The 27,209-nt window shown below is 41.9% G+C and overlaps 1 protein-coding gene across 8 annotated transcripts in view; it reads right to left on the bottom strand.

The window, feature by feature from the left end:
• Window positions 1-26,614, bottom strand: part of Tfdp2 (transcription factor Dp-2) — a 207,423-nt gene extending 180,809 nt beyond the window's left edge. For all 8 annotated transcript variants that reach the window (XM_045136287.1, XM_045136285.1, XM_045136283.1 and 5 more), the window contains exons 1-2: window positions 26,487-26,614; window positions 5,375-5,429 (exon numbers count right to left, since the gene is read on the bottom strand). The gene's annotated coding sequence lies outside the window, so the exon portion shown is untranslated. The remainder of the gene's footprint in view (window positions 1-5,374; window positions 5,430-26,486) is intronic.
• Between the last annotated feature and the right edge of the window lie 595 nt (window positions 26,615-27,209).

Consider the following 27,209-nt stretch of genomic DNA (forward strand, 5'->3'; position numbering starts at 1 on the left):
ACCCCGCTTGTTTTGAAACAGTCTATGTGTAGCCCCAACTGGCCTCAAGTTCAAAATGCATGATCTTCCTGTCTGTGCCTCCCACATGCCGATATTACAAGCATGTAAGACGACATCCAGCTTTGTGTATGGATTTTGTATGTGTACTCATTTTAGTATCCTGAAATAAACAAATGCAGCTAGACACTAAGTAAGCCAAATGACTGAGATAGTATCAATAATAAAACAAGCTTAATATAATATACTTTGTTTTGTTTTGTTTTTTTCAAGGTAGGGTCTCACTCTAGCTCAGGCTATCCTGGATTTCACTATGTAGTCTCAGAGTGGCCTCAAACACCTGGAGATCCTCCTACCTCTGCGTCCTAAGTGCTGGGATTAAAGGCATGTACCACCATGCCCATCAAAACTAATGTTTTTACTTCTATACTTAACATCTATCAGTTTGGTAATAATATGGTCTCAGCTTCACTCTGATCATGAGAAAATATTAGACAAACCAAATAAACAGACATTCTGAAAAAGAATTGACCAGCACTCTTCAGCAGTCAAGAAAAGACCATGAAAGACAAACTAAAGGTTATTAGATAAAAGAAGACTAAGGAGAAATAATTAAATGCAATGTGGATCTTAAACAGGGTGCTAGAAGAGAAAAATATCATAGTGGTGGAATTCAAATATAGTCTGCAGGACATTTAATAATATTGTACCAGGTACATGGTAGAACATGCCTACAATCCCAGCTCTTGGGAGGTACAGAAAGGCTATCATGAATTTCAGACCAGCCTGTACTACATAATGAGTTCTAAGTGAAACAGAACTGTTTAATTCATACTGGCCAGGAGGCACAGCTACCTGGGTGTCTTTTTCTGCTTGTATTCCAAACTGGGCTGGCCCCCAGGGTGTAGATGGTACTACTGACATTCAGTGTGGATCTTCATCCCTTAGTTAATTCTGTCTGGAAATATCCTCACATACACACCCTAAACTGTGTTTTGCTGATCTCCTAGGTGCTTCTTAATCCAATCAAGCTGACAATCAACATTATCCATCATACCCCTTGATGATTATATAGTTCAGAATAATTCTGAGAAATGTGTTGTCTGGTGACTCTTGAGGTTATGCAAACATTAATTGAGTATATTTACATAAAGCTAGAAGGCACAGACTATACATTTTGGAGATTATACATGTCTGTGCTCCTAGGATGATGATAAAACAAACATGAAACTGAATCAAGCGCAAGATAAAATAATGCAATCAACAGACCCAATCAACACAAAATACATGAAGTTAGGATATAACATGGCATACATCCTACAGTATACTTTATTACAAGTAGGAATGCACTAAATAATACAGTTAATGCAATATTGAGGATAGAACATCAGGCAGTCTTTATGCATACTAGGCAAGCACTCCAACAACTGGGCTACACCCCTAATCCTAAATAGTTTTATTTAAAAACAAAAGAAGTCTGCACAGTATCACACCCTTTAATCCCAGCATTTGGGAGGCAGAGGAAGGAGAATCGCTACGCCAGCCTAAGACTACATAGCGAATTCCAAGTCAGCCCAGGCTAAAGCAAGACCCTACCTTGAAAAACAAAATAAAGCAAAACAAACAAAAATAAAATACAAAGAAACAGAAGCTGGCCAAGGTAGTGCACTCCTTTAATCCCAGCACTCGGAAGGTAGAGGTAATAGGATCATTCTGAGTTTGAGGCCAGCCTGAGACTACACAGTGAATTCCAGGCCAGCCTGGGCTATAACAAGACCTTACTCAAAAAAAAAAAATTTTTTTTTAAAGAAAAGGAGGATAGAGTAAATAAATGAGAAGAGAAAGAGCTTCCCTAACATGTACAAAATCCTGGACTCCATCCCCTTCACTTCAAAAAAGAAAGGGAAATAGGAAAGAACGAGGGGAGGATTTAGAGCTATGACTATCAAAAGAACTAAAAGCAGGTAAGTATAAAAATGATTTTAGAGGGGCTGGAAAGATGGCTCAGAAGCTAAAGGCACTTGCTTGCAAAGCCTAAAAGCCCAAGAGGTGCCCACATCTCCCTCCCATTGCTATTCTTTCTTCTCTTTCTGCCTGAAAATATATATTGCTTTGTTTTTGTTTTTTGAGGTAGGGTCTCACTCTAGCCCAGGCTGACTTGGAATTCACTAGTTTCAGGCTGGCCTCGAACTCAAGGTGTTCCTCCTACCACTGTCTCCTGAGTGCTGGGATTAAAGGTGTGCCTCACCACACCCAGCTATAAAATTTATTAAAAAGAGAAAAAAAAGTATTTTTAGAGCTGGAGAGCTGGCTTGGTATGTAGAGGGACTGATCCCAGTACCCATATGTGTGGCTTGGCATGGCCACACATGCCTGTAAAAGAAGCTTGATAGAAAAAGATACCAACGATCTCCTGTGGCCTCACGATTTGCTTGTACCTGCAATAGGTGCATACAACACACACATATCACACCACATACATACATATGCTAGACACACATAATTTAAGAAAAAAAAAAAACTGTTTTAGGGCTGGAGAGGTGGCTCAACAGCTAAAGGCACTTGCTTGAAAAGCCGGCTGGCCCAGGTACAATTCTCTAGTACCAACGTGAAGCCAGATGCACAAAGTAGTACATGTGTCTGGAGTTTGTTTGCAGCAGCAAGAGGCCCTGGCATGTCAATACTCACTCTCTCTCTTTCCCACTCACACACAAATACATAAAAACATTCTTAAAACAACAACAAAACAATTTCACTAGTCCATACGCTCAGAACTCAGTATACTTCCTTTGGAGAAGAAAGGGTCCAAGACTACCAAGAGACACTACTGGGGTAACTGGTACCCACGTTTCTGCTGCCTTGCGAAAATCCATCAAGCTACGTATTATGACATGTGCAATTTTAAAAAATATATCATATTTACTCCCCAAAGTAACTTTTTAAATATTTCATTTATTTATTGGGGGGGGGGGGAGAGAAGAAGAGGCAGATAGAGAGAGAGAGAATGGGTGTGATGGGGCTTTCAGCCACTGCAAACTCCAGACACATGGCACCTTGTGCATCCGGCTTACATGGGTACTGGGGAATAGATCTTGGATCCTTAGGCTTTGCAGGCAAGTATCTTCACCACTAAGCCATATATCCAGTGCTGCCCACCCCCCCCCCCAAGTACTTGTTTGTTTGTTTGTTTTCAAGGTATGGCCTCACTTCCAGCTCAGACTCACCTGGACTTCACTATACAGTCCCAGGTTGGCCTCTAATTCATGGTAATCCTTCTACCTCTGCCAGGGATTGAAAGTATGTGCTACTATGCCCAGCCCCTCAAAGTAGTTTTAAATATAGTTTTACCTCTGGGACTAAAGGTATTAGGGTGATTTATTATTTTCTTAACTGGCATTCAGCATGTAACTCAGGTGGTAGAGTGCTTGCACCACATAGAACTGGGTATAATGGTGCACATCCTGCAGTCCCAGCAACCGAGAGGGAGAGACAGGGGTTTACCATTATCCTCAGCTCTGTAGTCAGTTCAAGACCAGCCGGCGATACATGAAACCCTGTCTTAAAAAAAATGGGAATAGGGAGTTGGCTCAGCAATTGATAGTGCTTGCTTGCAAAACCTAATAGCCTGAGTTTGATTCTCCAGTGCCCACTGGAGCCAGATGTACAGAGTGGTACGTATATCTGGAGTTTGTTTACAGTGGCAGAAGGCCCTGGTACACCCATGCTTGCTCTCTCTCAAATAAATAAAAGAATAATGTTTTTTAAAAAATGATATTTTTAGTTGAAAGTCAAATATTAAGATAACAAGTCAAAAACAAAGGAAACCCAGGCTGGAGAGATGGCTTACTGGTTAAGCGCTTGCCGGTGAAGCCTAAGGACCTAGGTTCCAGGCTCAATTCCCCAGGACCCACGTTAGCCAGATGCACAAGGGGGCGCACGCGTCTGGTGTTCATTTGCAGTGGCTGGAGGCCCTGGCGCACCCATTCTGTATATCTGCCTCTTTCTCTCTCTGTCTGTCACTTTCAAATAAATAAAAAATTAAAACCAAAAAGGAAACCTAGGATCCTAGGCCCTTCATCACAGGGCCCACATCCTGGACACCTGGCTTTTTGAAAAAATCCAGAAATGTATGCAAGATAACCAACCAATAAGAATAATAGAAACTGTGAGAGCTTCCTATTTTGGAGATTTTTTTTTTTTTTTAAGATTTATTTTACTTTATTCTATTTGAGAACAACAGACAAAGAGGCAGAAAAAGAGAGAGAATGAGCACACCAGGGCCTCTAGCCACTGCAAACTCCAGACGCAAGCACCACTGTACATCTGGCTTACGTAGGTACTGGGGAATCAAGCCTCGAATCGGGATCCTTAGGCTTCACAGGCAAGCGCTTAACCAGTAAGCCATCTCTCCAGCCCTATTTTAGAGATTCTTTATCAAAAACAGATGGGTTATACAGATTAACTGTAAAATTGATCCAAGCTGCCACTGCTTAAGTAAGAAAAGAACTGGGGGCTGTAAAGCCTGTCAGCCAAGGTTCAATTCCCCAGTAGCCATGTAAAGCCAGATGCCCAAAGTGGCATGCATCTAGAGTTTACTTGCAGTGGTAAAAGGCTCTGGAGTGCCCACTATTAGTTTCTCTTTCTCTCTCCCTCTCTCTCCTCACAAATAAATAAATAAAAACATTCATAATAGAAAAAAGAAAAAAACTTACATTAACTTATTCTGCCCACTATTGTGGAATCCTAGTAACTGGATGTCAAGTCAAAATTTATTCTACCTTTGCCATAACAAAAATAAGAAAATGGCCAGGCGTGGTGATGCACTCCTTTAACCCCAACACTCAGGAGGCAGAGGTAGGAGAATCACTGTGATCACCCTGAGACTACACATTGAGTTACAGATCAGCCTGGACTAGAGTGAAACCCTACCTTGAAAAACAAAACAAAACAAAAATTAGTGTATCAGAGTTCTTTGTTTACACTGAAGAACAACTGGAGTTAAGCTTTTTATTTATTTATTTTGGTTTTTCGAGGTAAGGTCTCCCTATAGCTTAAGCTGGCCTGGATTCACTATGTAGTCTCAGGTTGGCTTCAAACTTATGGTGAGCTACTGCCTCTGCCTCCCAAATTGTGGAATTAAAGGCATGCACCACCATGCCTGGCTTATTTTCTTTTTCTTTTCTTTTCTTTTTGAAACAGGATTTTGCTAAGTAGCCCAGTCTAGCCTCTAACCTCAAACTGGCTAGGTAGCCCAGGCTGGCTCCAAATACCACATCCTCTTGCCTCAGGCTCCTGAATGCTAATAAGAACATGAGCCACCACACTGGACATCAAGTCCCTCCTTTACAAGGGCATGGGCACATGCACATACACATACCTAGACAGTGTGTCAAGGCTCTGCTCAGCAGTGTATCAGATGCTCTGACCCAGACCTAGAAAAAAATGAGGAGAAAAAATTCCTTTATGCTGTATTTTCCACGTTGATAACAGAGACATGTGCTACCTCTCATATTTTCAGACACACTTTTCCTTGTTGCATGTTCATTTTACCCACCCCCCTGTACATCGCAGCAACATTAACCCAGCATCGCCATGAAGGGCAGTGGTTTTACTGCTAGGCATGGACCTTCTGCTCTTGAAGTTAACAAATACTGCTATTATAATTGCGACTGTGTTTTGATTCCTCCTACTTGTGGAATACTTTTAGTTGTTCTTTTTTCCTTCTTTCACCAATTTTAGAATCTTATGTCATTTCATGATATATGCATTTCCTTTTAGCTTACATGCATTTAATTTGTAATGTCAAAAGAACCTATAACGTGGTAAGAAAACAAATACAAATCTTTCTTAGGTTACAACAAAGTCTGTTGATTGGTACACATCTAAGTACAAATCTACTACTTTTAAACTCACACTGCTCATAAATACCACACACACACACACACACACACACACACACACACACAAATTAACTGAAATTCAGTTGAACCCAAAAATTGTCTTTTTCTTTTCTTTATTAAGTAGAAACTTTGTATAAACACATCATGTGTTGGTACCATCCTTCCTGGCCCCATCTTACCCTCCTTCCTGGCCCCATTCCATTGAAGGCCTTCCTCAGTGGAATTACTGGCTATTTTCAATTTATTCAAATCATTTATATTTGAATGAATTTATAACAGTGTAGAAAATCCCAGAAACTACTGTGGAAAGACAAGCAGGCAGAAGCACTAGAGTTTGGCTTCTTCAAACACTCTCCTACTCTGTCTTTGCTTGTATGTAGAATCATTTGAGGACTAAAAGTTTACCATGCTCTTTTGTCAACTGTGCCTTACACAGTGCCTGAAACACAGTAAACATTTCTTATACATCTCTTGAGTGACTTTTACAAAGACCAAGTTGTGGGGGGTCACCATGTCTCCAAGCCTACTAGCTAGTGGCTGGCTCCCAGCATCCCAAAGAATAATCAAAGTAAAAGGAGGCTTGGGAGACTGTGTATACAGCACAGTGGTAGAGTATAAGCTTTGGCATGCGCAAGGTCCCTAGTGTAATACCAGGGCCCCCAAAAAAATAAAGAAGGAAAAGAAGGAAAAACAGGTTATGGTGGCACATATGGTGGCCTTTAATCCCAGCACTTGAGAGACAAAAGCAGGAGGCTATGAGCTTGAGGCCCGTTTGGAACTACAGTGTATTCCAGCTCATCCTGGGCTACAGTGAGACGTTACCTCAAATCAAAGAAAGAAGGAAAGAGAGAGAGAAAGAAAGAGGGGAGGGAGGGAGGAAGAGAAGACAGGGCTTAATAGGCCAATGAACAAAAACTGTTAGGAAAAACTCAGAATTAGGAGATACAGCTCAGTAATAGAGCATTCGTGCCTAGCATGCTCGAGGCCCTGGGTTCAAATCTCAGAATCATAAAACACTAAAAGAGAAAGTGAACAAAATTAAAATGCTAGTTAAAACAAGTAAACCATTACATATTATGCCAAGAGGGAAGACTTTAAAAAAATAAATAAAGCTTGAAACATGGCTTAGCAGTTAAGGTGTTTGCTGGCAAAGCCAAAGAACCCAGGTGCAATTCCCCAGCGCCCATGTAGGCTATATGTACAAGGTGTCATGTGGGTTGTTTGTAATGGCTAAAGGCCCTAGGGCACCCATTCTCTACCTGTCTCTTTCTAAATTAAATATTTTTTATAATTTTAGCAGGATCTTTCTCTCTCACATGTTGGCCTAGAACTTGCAATTTAGCCTAGGATAGCCCTAGAATTCACAATTCTTTTGCCTTGGCCTCCTGAATGTGTGTGGTATGGAGAGGGACGGATTTAAAAGTATAGGAAAGAAAGAAAGATTTTAGGGGTTTAAAAAAAAAATCATCTGAGGTGGTGCACACCTTTAATCCCAACACTCGGGAGGCAGAGGTAGGAGGATTGCCTTGAGTTCAAGGCCACCCTGAGACTCCACAGTGAATTCCAGGTCAGCCTGAGCTAGAGTGAGACCCTACCTTGAAAAACAAAAACAAAATAAAATCATCTGAGAGAAACAGAAAAAGAACCAGAGAAAGTGAGTATGGGCATGCCGAGGCCTCCTGCCACTGCATAAAACTCCAGACTCATATGCCACTTTATGCATCTGGCTTTACATGTGTACTGGGGAATCAAAACCAGGCCATCAGGCTTTGCAAGCACCTTTAACTGCTAAGTCAAGACATAATCTAGAAGGGTAAATTTAGTGGGAATGGAATAGGGATAAAAAGAGAAAGGGAAGATGGCAGCACAGGAACCATGCCAAAGGAGCCAACAGGAGAAACAAACAAAAACAGCAAAATACACTTTTCCACTAAAAAGTGAGGTGTATAAGAAATTATCAATGGCAGCAGAGAAGTAGGAGAGATCCAGAGCATCCAGAGCCCAATAAGCAGGCAGAAGCGGCTCCAGCAGCGCTGGCACCAGGCCCATGCAGGCAGCAGGTCCAGGGGCCATAGCTGCAAGGCTCAGCTCGAGCCAAAGGAAAAAACAAGGGGAGAGGATTTTCCACTCACAATGGAGCTCCGCAAGAAACATGAAGGAAGGACCACAGTGAACAGAGGAGGAGCAAATCACGAGGTAGAAGATCACAAGGACCAGAGGGAGAACTAGAACCATCACCCACAGACATCCCTCCCCCACTGCCAGCACAAGTGCCAGCAAGCACCAGAGACCTGGGGAAGGGCACTCCCAGGACCAGCAACTAGAGCAGCGATCCAGCAACCCAGCAAGCCTACTTCAATCCACAGTGCACCAAAGAGGGACCCAAGCAGGAGTGAAGCATAACTAAGACCAAAATCATCCCAAAAGGTAACTGGGATTATATCGGGTCAGTACCCGCCAAATAAGCCTGGTATATAGGCTTGGATCCAAAGTGCTAATTACACCTTCCACATCAGGATAAATTATATATTAAAACTACTGGGATATCAGATTTGCCATTCTTAAATAAGGTATATTTTGGGCTTGTTATTTGTTGCTTCCTGATTTATGGTGGCTTTATTTCCTCTTCTGTTGTTCATTAGGGAAGGATCTCACTTGGTCACAAGCTGACTAGGAACCCTCAACAGACCAGAAATCTTAACCTCCTAGTTGACAGGATTAAGGGTGTGGGGCAAGACACATCCTAAGGGACTGTGACTTTGTTAGAAGATCTGGTTGTCATAATACATACTCTTGCACAAATACTCTGTGCTGTTTTTCATTCAATGTGTACAATGTTTAGTTAAATTTTAGAATTTTCAAGTTTTTGTTCTACTCAGCCTACTTGAATACTCTCAGAGCAGGCAAACCCAACATCAAGGGTCACTTTTGTAGATACTCTGAGAGTCTTGAGAGCCATACCTAGCACCTTAAGCTCCTACCCTGAAGATATATAACATCAGATTGATTGATACATCTAATAATACTACAGCTAACTAGAAAATCCAAGCATTAAATTAATCCAAGATGCAAAACTATATATAACACAAGAAACACCAAAAATCAAGGCAATATAAATCCACCAAAAAGTACTAATGCATCAGAAATGACCTCCAGTGAGAATGAGTTAAGAGGAAATGCCTGAGAAAGATTTCAAAAGAATGATTATAAATATGCTCAAAGAAGTCAAAGAGGAAATCAAAGGAATCAAAGTACAGGAAACCAATGTAATGAAATGAGAAGGTCAATACAAGACATAAATAAGGAAACAGAAATAAAGAAAAACCAGTCAGAATTACTAGCAATAAAGAACACTGTCAATGAAATTAAAAACTCTGCAGAAAATCTCACCAGTAGAATGGATGAAGGAGAGGACAGAAAATCTAAACTAGAAGACCAGGTAGCAGATCTAATACAGTCCAACAAAAAGAAAGACAAACTAATAGGAAAGTATGAATGGGAATTTCGAGATATTCAGGACACTATGAATAGATCATACATAAGAATTCAGAGTATAGTAGAAGGAGAATTTCACCCCCCAAGACATAGTAGGTGTTTTAAACAAAATCACAGAAGAAAACTTCCCCTAAATTGGGAAAGATATGCCAATGCAGATACAGGAATTCTTTAGAACACCAACCAGAAAAAACCTGGAAGGAACCTCTCCTCAACATATTATAACTAAACTACCAAACATACAAACCAAAGAAAATATAATGAAAACAGAGAGAAAAATCAAGTCGCATACAAAGGCAAGTCCATCAGGATCACAGCAGATTACACACATATAAGGAACCTGGAAAAAACAAACCATAAAATACTCATTAACTCAAGAGGGCAATGGTAAAACCGGAAGAACTACAAAACATGGCAAAAAAGAAAAAAAAAAAAAACACCTTTCAATAGTATCCCTTAGTATCAGCAGCTCAATGCCCCAACCAAAAGACATAGGTTTGCACACTGGGTTAAACAGCAGGATCCTTCAATTTGTTGCCTCCAAGAAACTCACCTTTCTACAAAAGATGGACACTACCTTAGGATGAAAGGTTGGAAAATGGTGTTTCAAGCAAATGATCCTAGAAAACAAGCAGGGGCCGGGCGTGGTGGCGCACGCCTTTAATCCCAGCACTCCAGAGGCAGAGGTAGGAGAATCGCTGTGAGTTCAAGGCCACCCTGAGACTACAGAGTTAATTCCAGGTCAGCCTGGACCAGAGTGAGACCCTACCTCGAAAAACCAAAAAAAAAAAAAAAAAAAAAAAAAACAAGCAGGGGTTGCTATCTTAATATCTGACAAAGTAGACTTCAGTCCAACATTAGTTAGGAAAGTTAACTTTATATTGATTAAGGCACACTCCAATAGGAGGATATTACAATCCTAAACATTTATGCACCTAACATGGGGGCTCGCAAATTCATCAAACAAATGCTATTAGAACTAAGGTCACAGATAACACCAAACACAATGGTAGTGGTGACTTCAACACCCCACTCTCATCAACTGACAGGTCATCCCAGCAAAAAATAAACAGAGAGGCATCTGGACTAAATGAGGTCATAGAAGAAATGGACCTAACAGAAATCTACAGGACATTTCATCCAAAAGCTTTAGAATATATATTCTTTTCAGCAGCACACGGAACAGTCTCTAAAGTAGACCATATATTAGGACACAATGCAAATCTTAACAAAGAAAGGGAAAATTGAAATAATTCCTTGCATTCTATCTGACCACAATGGAATCAAACTACTAATCAATAGCAAGAAAAGCTATAGAGCATACACAAAATCATGGAAATTAAACAACACACTACTAAATGATGAATGGGTCAATGAAATCAAGAAGGAAATCAAAAAATTTATAGAGTCAAATGATAATGAGAACACAACATACCAAAATCTCTGGGACACAATGAAGGCAGTCCTAAGAGGGAAATTTATAGCTTTAAGGGGCTATATTATGAAATTAGTAAGGTCTCGAGTAAACCTTAAATCCTTGGAAACAGAACAACAAGGAGCAAACATCACTAGATGGGAAGAAATAATAAAGATTAGAGCAGAAATTAATGAAATAGAAATTTAAAAAATCCAAAAAAAATCAATGAAACAAAGAGTTGGTTCTTTGAAAAGATAAACAAGGGCTGGAGAGATGGCTTAGCGGTTAAGCGCTTGCCTGTGAAGCCTAAGGACCCCGGTTCGAGGCTCAGTTCCCCAGGTCCCACATTAGCCAGATGCACAAGGGAACACACGCATCTGGAGTTCGTTTGCAGTGGCTGGAAGCCCTGGCGTGCCCATTCTCTCTCTCTCCCTCTATCTGTCTTTCTCCCTGTGTCTGTCACTCTCAAATAAATAAATAAATAATGAACAAAAAAAAATTTTAAAAAAAAGATAAACAAGATGGATAAACCCTTAGCAAATCTGACCAAAAGAAAGTGAGAAGAGATACAAAGTAATAAAATTTGAGATAAAAAAAAATCAGCATCACAACAGATGCCAGAGAAATTCAAAAAATCTTAGGGACATACTATAAAAACATATACTGCACTAAGTATTAAAATCTGAAAGAAATGGATGATTTCCTTGATTTAAATGACCTACCCAAATTAAATCAAGATGTGATTGATCACTTAAATAGACCTATAACAAGTATAGAGATCCAATAAGTTAATAAAAAAATCTCCCAACTGAAAAAGTCCAGGCCCAGATGGATTCACTGGTGAATTTTACCAGACCTTCAGGGAAGAACTAAAACCACTGCTTCTTAAGCTTTTCCATAAAATAGAAAAAGAAGGAATCCTACTAAACTCCTACAAAACCAGCCTCACCCTGATACCAAAGCCAGGCAAAGATAGAAAAAATAAACAAAATTACAGACCAGTCTCCCTCATGAACATAGATGCAAAAATTGTTAACAAAATATTGGCAAAGAGAATACAACAATATGTCAGAAAGATCATTCACCCCAAGTACGCTTTATCCCAGAGATGCAGGTATGGTTCAACATACGCAAATCGATAAATGTAATACATTATATAAATGGACTGAAGGACAAAAATCACATGATCATCTCATTAGATGCAGAGAAAGCATTAAACAAAATCCAATATCGGTTCATGATAAAAGTCCTATAGAGACTGGGAATAGAAGGAACATACCTCAATATAATAAAGGCTATTCATGACAAGCTTACAGCCAACATATTACTAAATGGGGAAAAGCTTGTTGCTTTTCCACTAAAATCAGGAGCAAGACAAGGGTGTCCATGATATCCCCACTTTTAATACAGCACTGGAAGTCTTAGCCATAGCATTAATGCAAAAGATACACATAACAGGGATACATCTTAGAAAGGAAGAGATCAAATGATCATTATTTGCAGATGACATGATTCTATACATAAAGGACCCTAAAGACTCTACCAGCAAACTCTTAGAGTTGATAAACACCAATAGCCATGTCGCAGGATACAAAATAAATACACAGAAATCAGTAGCCTTCCTATATGCTAACAACAAACCTACAGAGGATGAAGTCAGGGATCACTCCCATTCACAATTGCATCAAAGAAAATAAAGTACCTTGGAATAAACCTAACCAAGGAAGGAGAAAAGACAGCCTCTTCAGCAAATAGTGCTAGGAAAACTGCATATGTATCTGTAGAAGGATGAAAATAGATCCTATCTCTCTCCATGTACAAGAAATAAGTCCAAATGCATTAAAGACCTTAACATCGGACCTGAAACTCTGAAACTGGTAGAGGAAAAAGTAGGGGAAACCCTCCAACATATTGGTCTTGGCAAAGACTTTCTGAATATAACCCCAATTGCTTAGGCAATAAAAACACACATTAACTACAGGGACCTCATGAAATTACAAAGATTTTGTATGGCAAAGGACACTGTGAATAAAGCAAAGAGGCAACCTGCAGAATGGGAAAAAAATCTTTGCAGCTATACATCTGATAGAGGATTAATATCTAGGATATACAAAGAACTCAGAAAATTAAATAATAAGAAATCAAACAAGCCAATTAAAAAATGGGCTATGGGGCTGGAGAGATGGCTTAGCAGTTAAGCGCTTGCCTGTGAAGCCTAAGGACCCCGGTTCGAGGCTCGGTTCCCCAGGTCCCACGTTAGCCAGATGCACAAGGGGGTGCACGCGTCTGGAGTTCGTTTGCAGAGGCTGGAAGCCCTGGCGCGCCCATTCTCTCTCTCTCCCTCTATCTGTCTTTCTCTGTGTGTCTGTTGCTCTCAAATAAATAAATCTCAAATAAATAAATTTAAAAAAAATCTTTAAAAAAAAAAATGGGCTATGGAAATAAAGAGTTCTCAAAAGAAGAAATACAGACAGCATATAAGCATCTAAAAAAACGTTCTACAGGCTGGAGAGAGAACGTGGTGGTTAAGCACTTGCCTGTGAAGCCTAAGGACCCCAGTTCAAGGCTCAATTCCCCAAGACCCACATTAGCCAGATGCACAAGGGGGCACACGTGTCTGGAGTTCATCTGCAGTGGATGGAGGCCCTGGCACGCCCATTCTCTCTCTCTCTCTCCCTCCCTCTTTCTCTCTCTGTCACTCTCAAATAAATAAATAAAATTCTTGTGAGAAGGAAAAAACTCAGTAGCAGAGGCCAGTAAGTTAAAAAGGAGATATAAAGGGAAGAGAAAGGAAGGGAGGAGGGTACTTAATAGATTGGTATTGTATATCTGTAAGTAGAACAATAGATTAACAGGAGTGAAAAGGCCCAAAGTGAGGTCAGAGGAAGAGACTGAGTAAAGGAACGGAGGAGGGAGAGCTAATCAAAATCTAAGAGGATGCAAATAAATCATATGGAATCCTCCAGTTTCACACTATGGAACACTCAGGAGCCATAGATTGTTGTTAGAAATTTTTCAGTGCCAGGGATGGGATACCTCCAGTGAGTTGTTGGCCAGGGAGACCTCTGATACCCCCAAAGCATTACAGGCCTTTGCCGAGGCCCTTGGTTTCCCACCAGGAATTGATGGTAAGACCCTATTGCTGAAGACTCCACATACTTGGGCTGCAAGGCCACTGAGAAATTCTGCTGGAACCGATCTGACAACCTCCTCCATGTAGACCAGCTGACAAAAAGCTGGAAGAAGCCATTCTACATGTAGTTCAATAGGAGTAAGAGATACCACCAATGAAGATACTCAACAGTGGACACTGCAGGCCTATAATTTGCCAGCCAAGCCAAATGAGCCAACAGGTGCAATAGTGGCATGTCTGACCAACTGCCCTCCAATTGGACTGGTGGCCTGCTCCATTGGCGGGGGGGGAGGGGGACCACATCCCTGATACTGAAAACTTAAAACAGGGGTAGTCATGAGCCCTAGGGGTGTAACATCTGCTGATGCCTGGAAAAGGGGGACTGAGGGCAGACGAGTCTGGTGTCCCTGCCCATGGACCCGCAAGCAGTCATGGTGACTTGAGTGTGGCCACTGATGAGGTTCTTCATCAAAGGAACTGCTGGGGCCCAGTGCCAAGAGCAAGGCAGCCCTGCGCAAGGCTGAGGAGGTTGTGCCCCCTGGACATGTACCAGTTCAGTCAGTGCATGTGCCAGCAGACAGGGCTGCAGATGCCACAGCTCCCAGACCCTCCAAAGCTGAACTTCCCTGTCCGTGAGTCCTGGAACTCAGGCATCATCACTGTGATGTCTGCCTTGTGCAAGGCCCTACCAAGGCCTGCGAGTACTCCAAGGAAGGCTGGGAGTACTTGAAGGAGCATGCCAAGTAGCAAGGCCACCCACCCTGGTTCAACAAGGGGTGGGACCCCCACTCTGAGGGCAGCTCTGACCTTGCAGGCCCAATAAAGAACTCGGAAGTGTATTTGAGAAAAAAGGGGGGAGACAGAGATCACACCTATAATCCTAGCACTTGGGAAGCTGAGAAAAGAGGAACTAGAGTTCAAGGCCAAGCTGGTAACACAGTGAGATTCAGTTTCAAAAGGCAACCAACAAGGTGTATTCATAACCTCACAGTGACTACCAATAACCCCACTGAGGAGCTCACTGGAGCAGGAGTGGGGAGAGGGGACACAAGAGTACAACCCAATGGGAATATGACCATTAAGCAATATATTCATATAATAAAGTTCTCAAAAAATAAAAATAAAAAGCCAGGTGCGGTAGTTCATGCTTTTAATCCCAGCACTTAGGAGGCAGAGGTAAGAGGATCATTGTGAATTTGAGGCCACCCTAAAACTACATGGTGAATTTCAGGTCAGCATGGGCTAGAGTGAGATCCTACCTTGAAAAAACAAAAAATAAAATATAAATTTAGGGCTGGAGAGATGGCGTAGTGGTTAAACTTTTGCTTGTGAAGCCTAAGGACCCTAGTTCAAGCCTTGATTCCCAGGACCCACATAAGCCAGATGCAGAAGGGGGCGCTTGCATCTGGAGTTTGTTTGCAGTGGCTGGAGGCCCTGGTGTGCCCATTCTCTCTGCCTCTTTCTCTCTCTGTCACTTTCAAATAAATAAACAAATAAATTTTTAAAAATAAAAATAAATAAATTTTAAAAAGGGCAACAAACAAGCCAGGAATGATGGCATGCACCTACCTGTATTCCTAACATTTGGGGGGCAGAAGCTGGAGGACTGCCCTAAATTCAAAGCCAGCCTGATTACCAGACTGATAACCCAAGCTATAATAACAGTAGAAATGGAGATAGTTTCCCTCAACAGATGAATGGATAATAAAGATGTGGTACACTTACACAATGGACTTCTATTCAGCAGTAAAGAAAAATGAAATTTGCAGGGAAATGGATGGATCTGGAAAGGATTATACTAAGTGAGGTAACCCAGGCCCAGAAAACCAAACATCACATGTTCTCTCTCAAATGTGGATTCTAGCTACAGATGTACAGCCTTATGTGTGAGCTGGAACAAAAAAAAAAAAAATGGTAGCAGAGGCCCATAAGCTAGAAAAAGTCTATAAGGGAGGGAGGAGAGGGAAGGACTTAATGGGATGATATTATATATATGTAAGTAGAACAACAGATTACAGGGAGTAGAAAGGCCTAAGCGAAGCCAGGGGAAGAGATTGTGTAAAAGAAGAGCAGGGGGTGGGAAAGTCAATCAAAATTCAAGATATTCTAAATAAGACATATGAAAACCTACTTTTTTGAATAATGGCACGTCCAGAAGCCATAGATTGTTACTAGAAAATTTTCAGTGCCAGAGATGGGATACCTTCCAGGGAGTTGCTGGCCAGGGAGGTTCCTGATGCCTTCAAAACATTATAGGCTATTGCCAAGGCCCTTGGTTTCCTGTGAGAAAGAGATGGTAAGACCCTATTGCTGAAGACTTCACATGCCTGGGTAGCAAGGACACTGAGAAGTCAAGCTGGTGCTGAGCTGAAAACCTCCTCCCTGTAGCCCAGACACCTGAAAGCTGGAAATAGCTGCACTGTATGCAGCCCTATGGGAGACAGAAGTCATCAGCAGTGAAAACAGTGGACACTGGAAGCCTCAAATTTGGCCAAACAGGCCAAATGACTAAACGGGTTCAATAGTGGCATGCCTGCCCTGGGGGAAACCAACTGCTCTCTAACTGGATTGGAAGCCTGCTCTATGAGAGGGAATACATGCCTGGTACTGAAAACCTAATCAAAAGTCTGTGGCAGGGGAGGTCATGAGCCTTAGGGGTATTAAGCCTGCTCTTGTCTGGCTAAATGTATGTATTATTCTCATCAAACTGCCCTGAAAGCACTACACATAATGTTCAGATTCATATGTTAATGCTACTCTCACTTTTGGTTAGAGAAGCTTCTCTTTTCAGATGGTGATGACCACTGGGAACACCCAGAAGCAAACATAGTGCTGAGAAAGGATGGAGGAGTGTCCAGCACTGAAACATCTCTATCACACCCCCCAAGGCTCAGGGTCCATTGCGGAAAAGGTGGCAGAAAGAATGTTAAGAGCCAAAGGATGGGTACCACTCCTTATACACAACTGGCCGGACAGAATTTGGCCTTGATATTGATTCCAGTGCCTAGCAATACCTTCACAAGACCCTCATAATAGGAGAAAAAGATTATGATATCAAAATAAAAGAGACTAACAAAAAATGAGAGGATATGACGGGGAGCAGAGTTGTGAAGGGGAAGTGGGGGAAATATCATGGTTTATTGTCTGTATGTACAGAAGTTGTCAATAAAACAATTTAAATATATATATTAAAGAGGGCTGGAGGGATGGCTTTGTGGTTAAGGCATTTGCCTACAAAGCCAAAGGACCCAGGTTCGATTCCCTAGGACCCATGTTAGCCAGATGCACAAGATAGCACATGTGTCTGGAGTTCCTTTGCAGTGGCTGGAGGCCCTGCCCATCCTCTTTCTCTCTCTACCTCTTTCTCTGTGAAATAAATAAATAAATAAAATACTTTTTAAAAAAGAAATGGAGGTAGTTAACCTTTGCTTTAGGCATCTGTATAAAAGGACTGGGGGGATGGCTTAGCAGTTAAGGTGTTTGCCTGCAAAGCCAAAGGACCCAGGTTTGATTCCCCAGGACCCACACTGGCCAGATGCACAAGGGCGTGCATGCATCTGGAGTTTGTATGAAGTGGCTGGAGGCCCTGGCATGCCCATTCTCTCTCTCCCTCTTTCTCTGTCAAATAAATAAATTAATTAGTTATTTTTTAAAAAGTAAAGGGGGCCGGGCATGGTGGCGCACACCTTTAATCCCAGCACTCAGGAGGCAGAGGGAGGAGGACTGCCGAGAGTTCGAGGCCACCCTGAGACTATGTAGTGAATTCCAGGTCAGCCTGAGCTAGAGTGAGACCCTACCTCAGGAAAAAAAAAAAAAAAAAGTAAAGGGGCAGGACTGAGAAGATGGCTCAGTGGGTCAAACATGTATTCAAGCATGAGGCCCTGAGTTCTTATCTCGGTGTGATACTGTGCCCCTATAATCACAGGGCTGAGGTGGCAGAGAGGTAAGAGTCCTAGAGTGTTGGTCCGTTATTCTAGCAAAATCAATGAACTATAGGTTTAGTGAGACACTGCCCTCCCTCCAAAAAAAAAAAAAAAAAAAAGATCACCTTCACCTTGTATGAGATTAACATGCAACATGGGGATTTAAAATTTAACCAGAATGAGGCATTGCTCATTCTTGTCTTTAATCCCAGCATTCTGGGGGTAGGAAGATCACCATGAGTTTAAGGCCAGCCTGGGCTACACAGTGATTTCTAGGTCAGCCTGAGCTAGAGGAAAACTGCCCTGAAAAAAAAATTATCAGCGAGGGGCTAAGGATGTAGCCCAGTATAGTGCTAGCTTATACCGTGCACATGGCCCTAGTTTTGATCCCTAACCCCATATAACTGAGAGTGGTGATGCACACCTGTAATCCCAGCACTAGAGAAGTGGAAGTAGGAGGCTTAGAAATTCAAAGTCATACTCAGTTACAACAGCCAAGTTTGAGGCCAATGTGGGGATTAATGAAACTGCCTAAAAAGAAAATAAAATTAGAGCTAGGGAAATGGCAGTAGCTGAAGGCCCTGGTGCACCCATTCATTCTCTCCCCCCCCCAATAAATTAATATTAAAAAAGAAAATAAAATTAACTTAAATCAGTTAGTTAACAGAGACCAAAGTTCAATATGAATGACAGGATTAAAGAGAGTTCTTAACTGTAATGAGTAAGCTTTCAACAAGATATACTGCTACAGATGAAATTCCACAAAGCTGTGGGCAATCATTCAGTAACTGCACAGAACACGAAAAGTTGCCCAAAGACCCATGAAATGAAAGTGCACTGCTGTTGTTTAAAACATAAGTGTATCCTGTTAACTACTGATCACAATTGTTAATTGTAATTCTAGCAAGACTCTAGAATCATTATCAAGAGAAGTTTCAGAACACTTGGAAAAAATGTAATCCACACACACTATCACTTGTGTACTTTCATCAAGTAATGAAAGAATAAAGCTCTTTTCCTGAATTATTAAGCTGACAAGGTAAAAATAATGAGGCATATAAAATGTAGATTTTTAATTACAACAATTTTCAAACTTCCTCACATATTCTTTGTGACAACTTGGAATTTTTTTTATTTTTTATCTGTGTGTTTATGTGTGTATACTGTGTATGTATGTATGTGTATGCACATGTGCAGTGGCCAGAGGACTTTAGATGTTGATCCTTACCTCCCACCTCATTTGAGGGAGTCTCTTGTTCTTGATGTGGTTCACCACTGTGTTCTCCAGGCTAGCTGTCTGTGGGCTTCTTGGAAATTCTCCTGACTCCACCTCCCATCCACATGCTGAGATTTCAGAAGTATGCTATGTCTTCTGGCTTTTATCTTTTTGTTAATTTATTATAATTATTTGAGAGACAGAAAGAGAGAGAAAGGGGCAGATAGGAAGAGAATGGGCATGCCAGAGCCTTCAGCTGCTGTAAATGAACTCCAGAAGCATGTACCACTTTGTGCCATCTACTTCCGTGGGTCCTGGGAAATGGAACCTGGGTCCTTAGGCTCTGCAGGCAAGCATCTTAACCTCTAAGCACAAGGTGATGCAAGCACACAAGGTCGCATGCACACAAGGTGGCACACGCGTCTGGAGTTCAATTACAATGGCTAGAGGCCTTACTCTCTCTCTCTTTCTCACTCTGGCTCTCTTGTACAAAAACAGGCCATTCTGTTGGGCTTGCAATAAATAAATAAATGGATACATTTTAAAAAATTTGAGCTGGGCGTGGTGGCACATACCTTTAATCCCAGCACTTGGGAGGTAGAGGTAGGATCACCATGAGTTCAAGGCCACCCTGAGACTACATAGTGAATTCCAGGTCAGCCTGAGCTAGAATGAAACCCTACCTCAAAAAACAAAAATCAAAAACAAAAACAAAAACAAAAAACAAAAAAATTCAATACACGTAAACAAAGTCCTACCAAAAAAAAAAAAAAAAAATTATCAGAGAACTAGACTTAGCTGGGCATGGTAGAGCATACTTGTAATCCCAGAACTCCAGAGGACAAGACAGCAGTGCTGTAAATTCAAGGCCAGCCTAATTCTCATAAGGAGACCATGTTTAAAACCAAAACAACAGAGGATAGTTGATATTTGAGAGGACTGCCAGACAGACTTGATATCCAAGCTCCCAGAACCTGGTACATAGAGCTCCATGTCACTTTCCTGATATGGATCATGTATGTGTGACATCAAGCAGATGACAGCATAGGTTCAGTCCCTCAGTGAAGCATCAGGTATCTGCCAAGCACTAGATATTGTGACTATGGCAGTGACCCAGACAAATTGGGTCTCATCTTCTCATGGTTAAATCTGTTGGTCTTCTCATAATTCTCCATGTAGAAAAAGCATTTAAAAAGTGAAATTCTGGCTGGAGAGATGGCTTAGCAGTTAAGGCACTTGTCTGCAAAGCCAAAGGACCCAGATTTGATTTCTCCAGTACCCAGGTAAAGCCAGATGCACAAGGTGGCTCAGGCATCTGGAGTTTGTATGCAGTGGCTGGAGGTCTGGGCATGCCCATTCTCTCTCTATTTGCCTCTTTCTCTCTCTCTCTCTCTGTCCCTCAAATTAATTAATTAATAATTAATTAATTTAAAAGGTTTTTAAAATCCAATATATGTTCAAAGAGCTGTTCTGTAAGCCTAAAATCAAAAGCAAAGTCATGGTGAGGTATAAAACCTTAAACAACTAGTGGTACCTTCCAGTGATAGTACATGGATTTATATTATATCTGTCCAAATGTGAGTGTGTGGGTCAAGGCCTCTTTCCCTGGAAAATACAATCCTCTAAACTATGTTTTTAAAACTGCATTCAGATCTCTAGTGCTTTTTTTTTTTTAAAGTTAAATGGTGTGGTGGCTCACGCCTTTAATCCCAGCACTCTGGAGGCAGAGGTAGGAGGACTGCTGAGAGTTTGAGGCCATCCTGAGACTCCATAGTGAATTCCAGGTCAGCCTGAGCCACAGCAAGACCCTACCTCGAAGAAAACCAAAAAATTAAAGTTAAAATGATAATCACCCAAATTCTTACCACCAAAATTTACCATAATTAACATCCCATCTCATGTATCTTCTTGCATTTCTGTCTTTTTGTTTTTAGAAAAATCATTTTACTGTTTTGGTAAAAAATATACACACTCATTATAAAGAATACAAATGAGTAGTGTAAAAATTTATGCTTAAAAGTAAGTACCCAAAATAATATGTGACCCAGAAATACTCATTATTAACATTAGGGTATTTTTGTAAGACAGAGCTTACTTCATAACTTCATGATTTAAATTCACTGGGTATGTAGGCTGGCCTCAAACTTAAGATCCTCCCAACCCAGCCTCCTGAGTGCTTGCCCAACTATTACCCAACAGTTGAAAAGTTTATTATGAAGAAAAATCTTCAAAGCTGGGCATGGTGGCGCACGCCTTTAATCCCAGCACTCGGGAGGCAGAGGTAGAAGGATCGCCATGAGTTCAAGGCCACCCTGAGACTACAGAGTTAATTCCAGGTCAGCCTGGACCAGAGTGAGACCCTACCTCGAAAAACAAAAAAAAAAAAAAAAGAAAGAAAAATCTTCAGAAAAAAAGGTAGAGTTAGATTGACTGCTAACAATAGTTTTGTAAGAAATGACATCTTGGATCATTATTTTTAGACAGAAAGATTAAAGTAGACCGAAATTAATAGAAAAACATGAATAAGTTAAAATATTAGAGGCATTAGATTTTAGGATATTTTTTTCTTTTATCTATAAGAGAAAGATTAAATTCTAAAAATATAGTAGTGAGAACCACTGTGATATTTTGAATTTATGTCCCTCAATAGATTCAAATGTTTTCATTAAATCTGTAACTTGGATTTTAGCCACCTGTCTAGAAAAGGTATCACTGGGGTGGATCTGTTTCTAGCCTAATGTATGCAGAGTGCTTGAACTCTGCCTGGGGTTCCCAGAGTGTGCTTGCTTTTAGTGGTGCTGCTTGTGGTTTTTCTCTCTGTGTGGACCTGTAAAGAGGACCAGCTTGTCATTATGGAACTTCCCCTAGATCTGTAAGCCTGAAATAAATCACACTCCTTCCATGAAAAAAAAACCAAAACAATACAAAACAAAATTAGTAAAGCATGACTTTGGAAACTGGGAGAAAGCTGGACATGGTAAAGGCCTACTATCCCAGCCACCAGGGAGAAAGAGACAAGAGATCTTTGATTTGAGGACAGCAGCAAGTCTCTATCTTAAAAACAAAAATCAAAATAAAACAAAACAAAAACTTAGAAGAGTACAGACAAAAAACAGAAAAGAATTTTAGTTGGTGACTCTTTTGAGAAACCCTGGCTCACACCTGATTAGGTACAGCTGTCCTTTTCCTAAACCAACCCCCTCACTAATGCCCATGTTTAAATACCATGCAACATATATTATTAATTCCATTTTACAGATGAGAAAATTGAGGCTCTAAATGTTTACAACTTACTCAGGTCACCTAACCAATAAATAATACAGCCAGGGTTTAAACTCAGCAAGATTAGCCCTGGAGCTTATCTTCTTAAACAATATAAAAAGTTTAACTTCTGCACCAGATATGATGTCACACCTGTAATCCCAGTCATGAGGCTGAGGCAAGAGGACTGACATTAGTTTAGGTCAGCCTAGGCTACAGTGAGTTCCAGGCTAGCCTGAGCTATAGTTTACCTTAATTATTATGAATTGGCAGGATGTGGTTGCCGAAGAAGCAAATCTTCAGTTAAAGTACATGATTTAAAACTAATCATCTTCTCTGCAAGTGCTAATTGTCATTACTACAGTTCTAAGAATACGGGTGAACAAAAATGAACCCATAAGTAAGTCATTAGTGGGGGCAGAGGAGATGACTCAGTGGTTAAAGGGACTGCTTGCAAAGCCTAACAGCCTGGGTTCAATTCCCTAGTACCAATTAAAGCCAGATATGTTCCTTTGCAGTGGCAAAGGTGTGCCCATTTTTCCTCCCCCTCTCTCTGCTTATAAATAAATAATTTTTAAACTTTATTGACAACTTCCACAATTATAGACAATAAACCATGATAATTCCCTCCCTTTCCCTATTCCCCCTTCACAAATCCATTCTCCATCATATCTCCTCCCTCTCTCAGTTAATCTCTTTTATTTTGATGTCATTATCTTTTCCTCTAATTATGAGGGTCTTGTGAAAGTAGTGCTGGGAACTGCAAGGCCAATGTGTTTGAATGACTGCATTATAAGCAGTCCTACCCTTCCTTCAGTTCCTACATTCTTTCCGTCACTTCTTCCACAATGGACCTTGAGCCTTAGAAGGTATGATAGAAAGCCATTACTAGCTGGGGTGGGTGGGAATGCCTCCCAGTATTCCGGAGGCAGAGGTAGGAGGATCAGCGTGAGTCTAAGGCTACCCTGAGACTAATGAGTGCATTCCAGGTCAGCCTGGGATACAGTGAGTTTCTACCTCAAAACAAAACAAAACGCAATTACTTCTGTAAAGAGGTTCAAATGAAAACAGTGACAGAAAAAAAAAAAAATCACAAGAAGAATTTAAAGTATGAAAATATTTTGTCTAAAAAAAGAAAACAATTACCAGGTGTGTAAGTATACACCTGTAACCCCAGCATTCAGGAGGCTGAGGCAGGAGGATCAATGAAAAAAGAGAGGAAGAAAGTCAATGGAATATAAGCATCTTGAAATATTTGAAAACGAGAGAGAGAATACACAATGAGCATACAGCTTCTAGTTCAAACAAAAAAGTAAGTTTATAAAAATTAATAAGTTGTCAGGTATGGTGTTAAATGACTGTAGTCCCAGCAACTGCTAGGAAAAGGCATGAGGACTGCTGTGAACGGAAAGCCAACCTGGAATATATGGCAAGAGCATGTCTCAAAAACATTTAAAAAAAAAAAAAAAAAAAAAAAGGTAGCTGTTCAAATAACTTCACCTCAGAAAAATACATTAAATACAAATTATTTTGCAAAACATTTCTAAGGGTTCATAAACCTACTTTAAAATCTATTCATGCAGAACTCCTGGAGTTAATAAACCATGTAGTCAAGATTAAAATGTAGGGCTGGAGAGATGGCTTAGCGGTTAAGCGCTTGGCCTGTGAAGCCTAAGGACCCCGGTTCGAGGCTCTGTTTCCCAGGACCCACATTAGCCAGATGCACAAGGAAGCGCACACATCTGGAGTTCGTTTGCAGTGGCTGGAGGCCCTGGCGCACCCATTCTCTCTCTCCTCTCTGCCTCTTTCTGTCTGTCTCTCTCTAATAAATAAATAAATAAATAAAAATTTAAAAAAAGATTAAAATGTAAAAGTGTCATGTATTAAGTGGCAAGTGTATTTACTCACCTTTAACATCCATTATAAACTCTCAATCAATGCTTTCTAGTTTCTTCTGAGACCTATGATACTACACACTGCAGTGAGTCTACAGGATGATGGAAACGATGCACATTCTACAAGCAAGGGTTTTGTTACTGCCACAGTTCTGGTTTTATTTATTTATTTTTTCAACTCTGGGGATCGAATCCAAGGGCCTAGGCAAATCCTCTAATATAACCCCGGCCTTCAAACTGTATTAAGAGCTCCTACCTCGGTTAAGACTTCTGGCTGCAAGGGAAAAACTTACTGTGCCAAGAATTATACACTCACAAGGGCAGCTGGGACTACGGTCACAAAATGATACTATGAAATATCAAAATCAAGAAAAGCTTCGTTTTCTTTCTTATGTATCCCACCAATACTGAACAATGGAAAAGAGTTCACTAACAAATGTAAGTGCCACATTCCTGAAACTGCACTTGCACTGCCAGCACTGGGCTGCAGACACCATGTCTACCAGGACACTAAACTAGCTCCAGGCACAAGATGTTCTAATGAATAAATACATCTAGAGTCAGCACACAAGCGTGACAGAACCTGGGGTCTAGCCATTTTGTTTTTCTCCTGATGCTATTTGAGAATGGAAACTGGCACTAATTCTAGTAACTGGATAGTGATAAAGCTTTAGCTAAATCATAAGGTAACCAATGAAATGGGAAAAGGTGCAAAAGTGATGAAGCAAATATTTTATATTTGGTTTTGCACAGAACAGTTACAGTTATGCCTCACAGAAAAGAGAAACTTCTATGGTTTCTGAGGGAAGCTGATTTCAAGCCAGTATGAAAACAGAAGACAAGTGTCCCTGGAAAAAAATCAGAAGTCAAATAAAAAGACACACAACTAGATTGGAGAAACGGTTTATGGTTAAAGCGCTTGCTTGGTAAAGGACCTAGGTTCAATTCCCCAAGACCCATGTAAGCCAGATGCACAAAGGGTCACATACATCTGGAGTTGGTTTGCAGTGCCTGGAGGCCCTGGTGCGCCCATCCCCCCCACCACCATTTTTCTCTCTCTCTCCCTCTCTCTCAAATAAAGAGAATGAATATATATATATGTATATATATATATATACACACACACATACGTATATATATATATACACACACACACGTGTGTGTGTGTGTGTGTGTATGTAATCACACAACTAAAGCTTTACCTGGTGGCTCAGCACCCTGGAGGCTGAGATAGGAAGGTCATAATGAGTTCTTGGCTTGCCTGGACTACAGACTGAGATCATAAGCAACCTGGGCTAGAAGCAAACTGGGCTAGAATGTGACAATTCTTCAAACAAACAATTCTTCAAACAAACAAAAAGACACAAAACTAGAATGTAGGGGACAATGGGGAAGGGTGACCTGCTGATTTAGTAGAGAAAAGTAGGAGAGGGTCCAGCCAGCAGCTATGGAATGAGGAAAAGACAAGGATTCAGAGACTCAAAGAGAATAGGAAAAGGATCGAATTTGTTAACTGTTTCAGGTTGTGCAAATGCAGATTTGGCTTTGGTTTTGTTGTTCTGCAGGACCAGGCATGGAACCCAGAGCTTGCAAATGCTAAGCAAGCACTTTATCACTAAGCTACAACTCTAGCCTAAGCTTGTTAACTGTTCCAAACGAAATGGAGAAACACTATGAAATCCATTTCAGATCCACCATCGATGGTAATAAATGAAAAAGAAAACTCGCTTAATTTGTGCAGGGCATTTAATTCGAGATGAGTGCATTCCATGGATTAGTCCACTGACCTTCGCAATACCCTCTTCCTCCTCCCCGCATTGGCAGGAACTACTAATTTGCAGACAAGGCGCAGAGCCCACACAAAGCTAGGGAAGGGGACGCCGCCGGGCGTGGGGCTCCCAGCGAGCGCTGCTCACGACGGAGAGAGATCGTGGCTTTGCAGAATCTCCCCAAAACTAATCTCTAATTAAAAGTTCGCTTGGCGGGAGGGGACGGATGGAATATGAGGGTCTTCCAGGCACACAAACGGGAGAAACAGACTGGAGGCTGGTGGGTCACAGGGAAAGAAGGCAGACAGACTCAAAGGCAACTTCTTCTCCCGAGGAAATGCGTTACTGCGGGACGTCCCCTCCCCTAACTTGCTGCCCCGAGAAGGGTGACCCTCACGGGCTCCCAGGTCCCGTCCAGGCACGAAAGGGTTACTCGGCCAGGCCTCCGAGAACTCGTAGGAATAAACAGACGCGACTCACCGGCGACTAGGGGGCCCTGAGGCTCGGCGAGGGAAGCCCGGCCGGCAAGCGCCCTCTTCCCGGACCACCTTCCCGTTCCGATGCAGAGGACCCGGCGGCCGAGCTCCGGCACGTCTTTCTCGGGCGCCCGCGCGGGGCGGCGGCCGGGTGGCGGCGAGCGCTGGCCCGCGCAGCTGCGGCCTTCCCGAGGCCTCGAGCCTACCTCAGACACAGGGAGGGGGCGCCCCGCGTGCCAGGCAGCGACGGCCGCACAACCCCGGGCACCGCCGGCTCCGTCCGCCCTCACCACACTCAGCCGCGGGCCCGAGTCCCCCGCGCCAGCTTTGGCGGCGGAGCAGCACGGGGCGCGCCGATTGGCTCTCGGGACGCGTGACGCAAGGCGACGCTCTCCGGGGATTGGCCGAGCTGGCGGTGCGTGCAGGGAGTAAACAAACCCCGCCCCTCGGCTCTCCTCCAAGGGGAGGGGACACGAGGTGAAGGGCGGGATCTCAGGGCCTTGGCCACGCCCCCTGACCCCCACCCCGTGGCTTCCTGCTTAGTGCGGCTCTAAAGCCTGGAGGCGGGTTCCCTGACCACCTTGGGAGCGGCCTGCAGGCCTGGAGCCTAAAATTTAGAGCCCGTCCTTCCCCTCCATCCACCCACCTAGCATACCTCCCCCACTTCCCCCTGCTGGAGAGTGTGAATCTCTTTTCCATCCCATAAGCACCTCCTCATCCCTCGAAA

Source organism: Jaculus jaculus, chromosome 17 (assembly GCF_020740685.1).
Source record: "Jaculus jaculus isolate mJacJac1 chromosome 17, mJacJac1.mat.Y.cur, whole genome shotgun sequence".
Taxonomy (NCBI): domain Eukaryota; kingdom Metazoa; phylum Chordata; class Mammalia; order Rodentia; family Dipodidae; genus Jaculus; species Jaculus jaculus.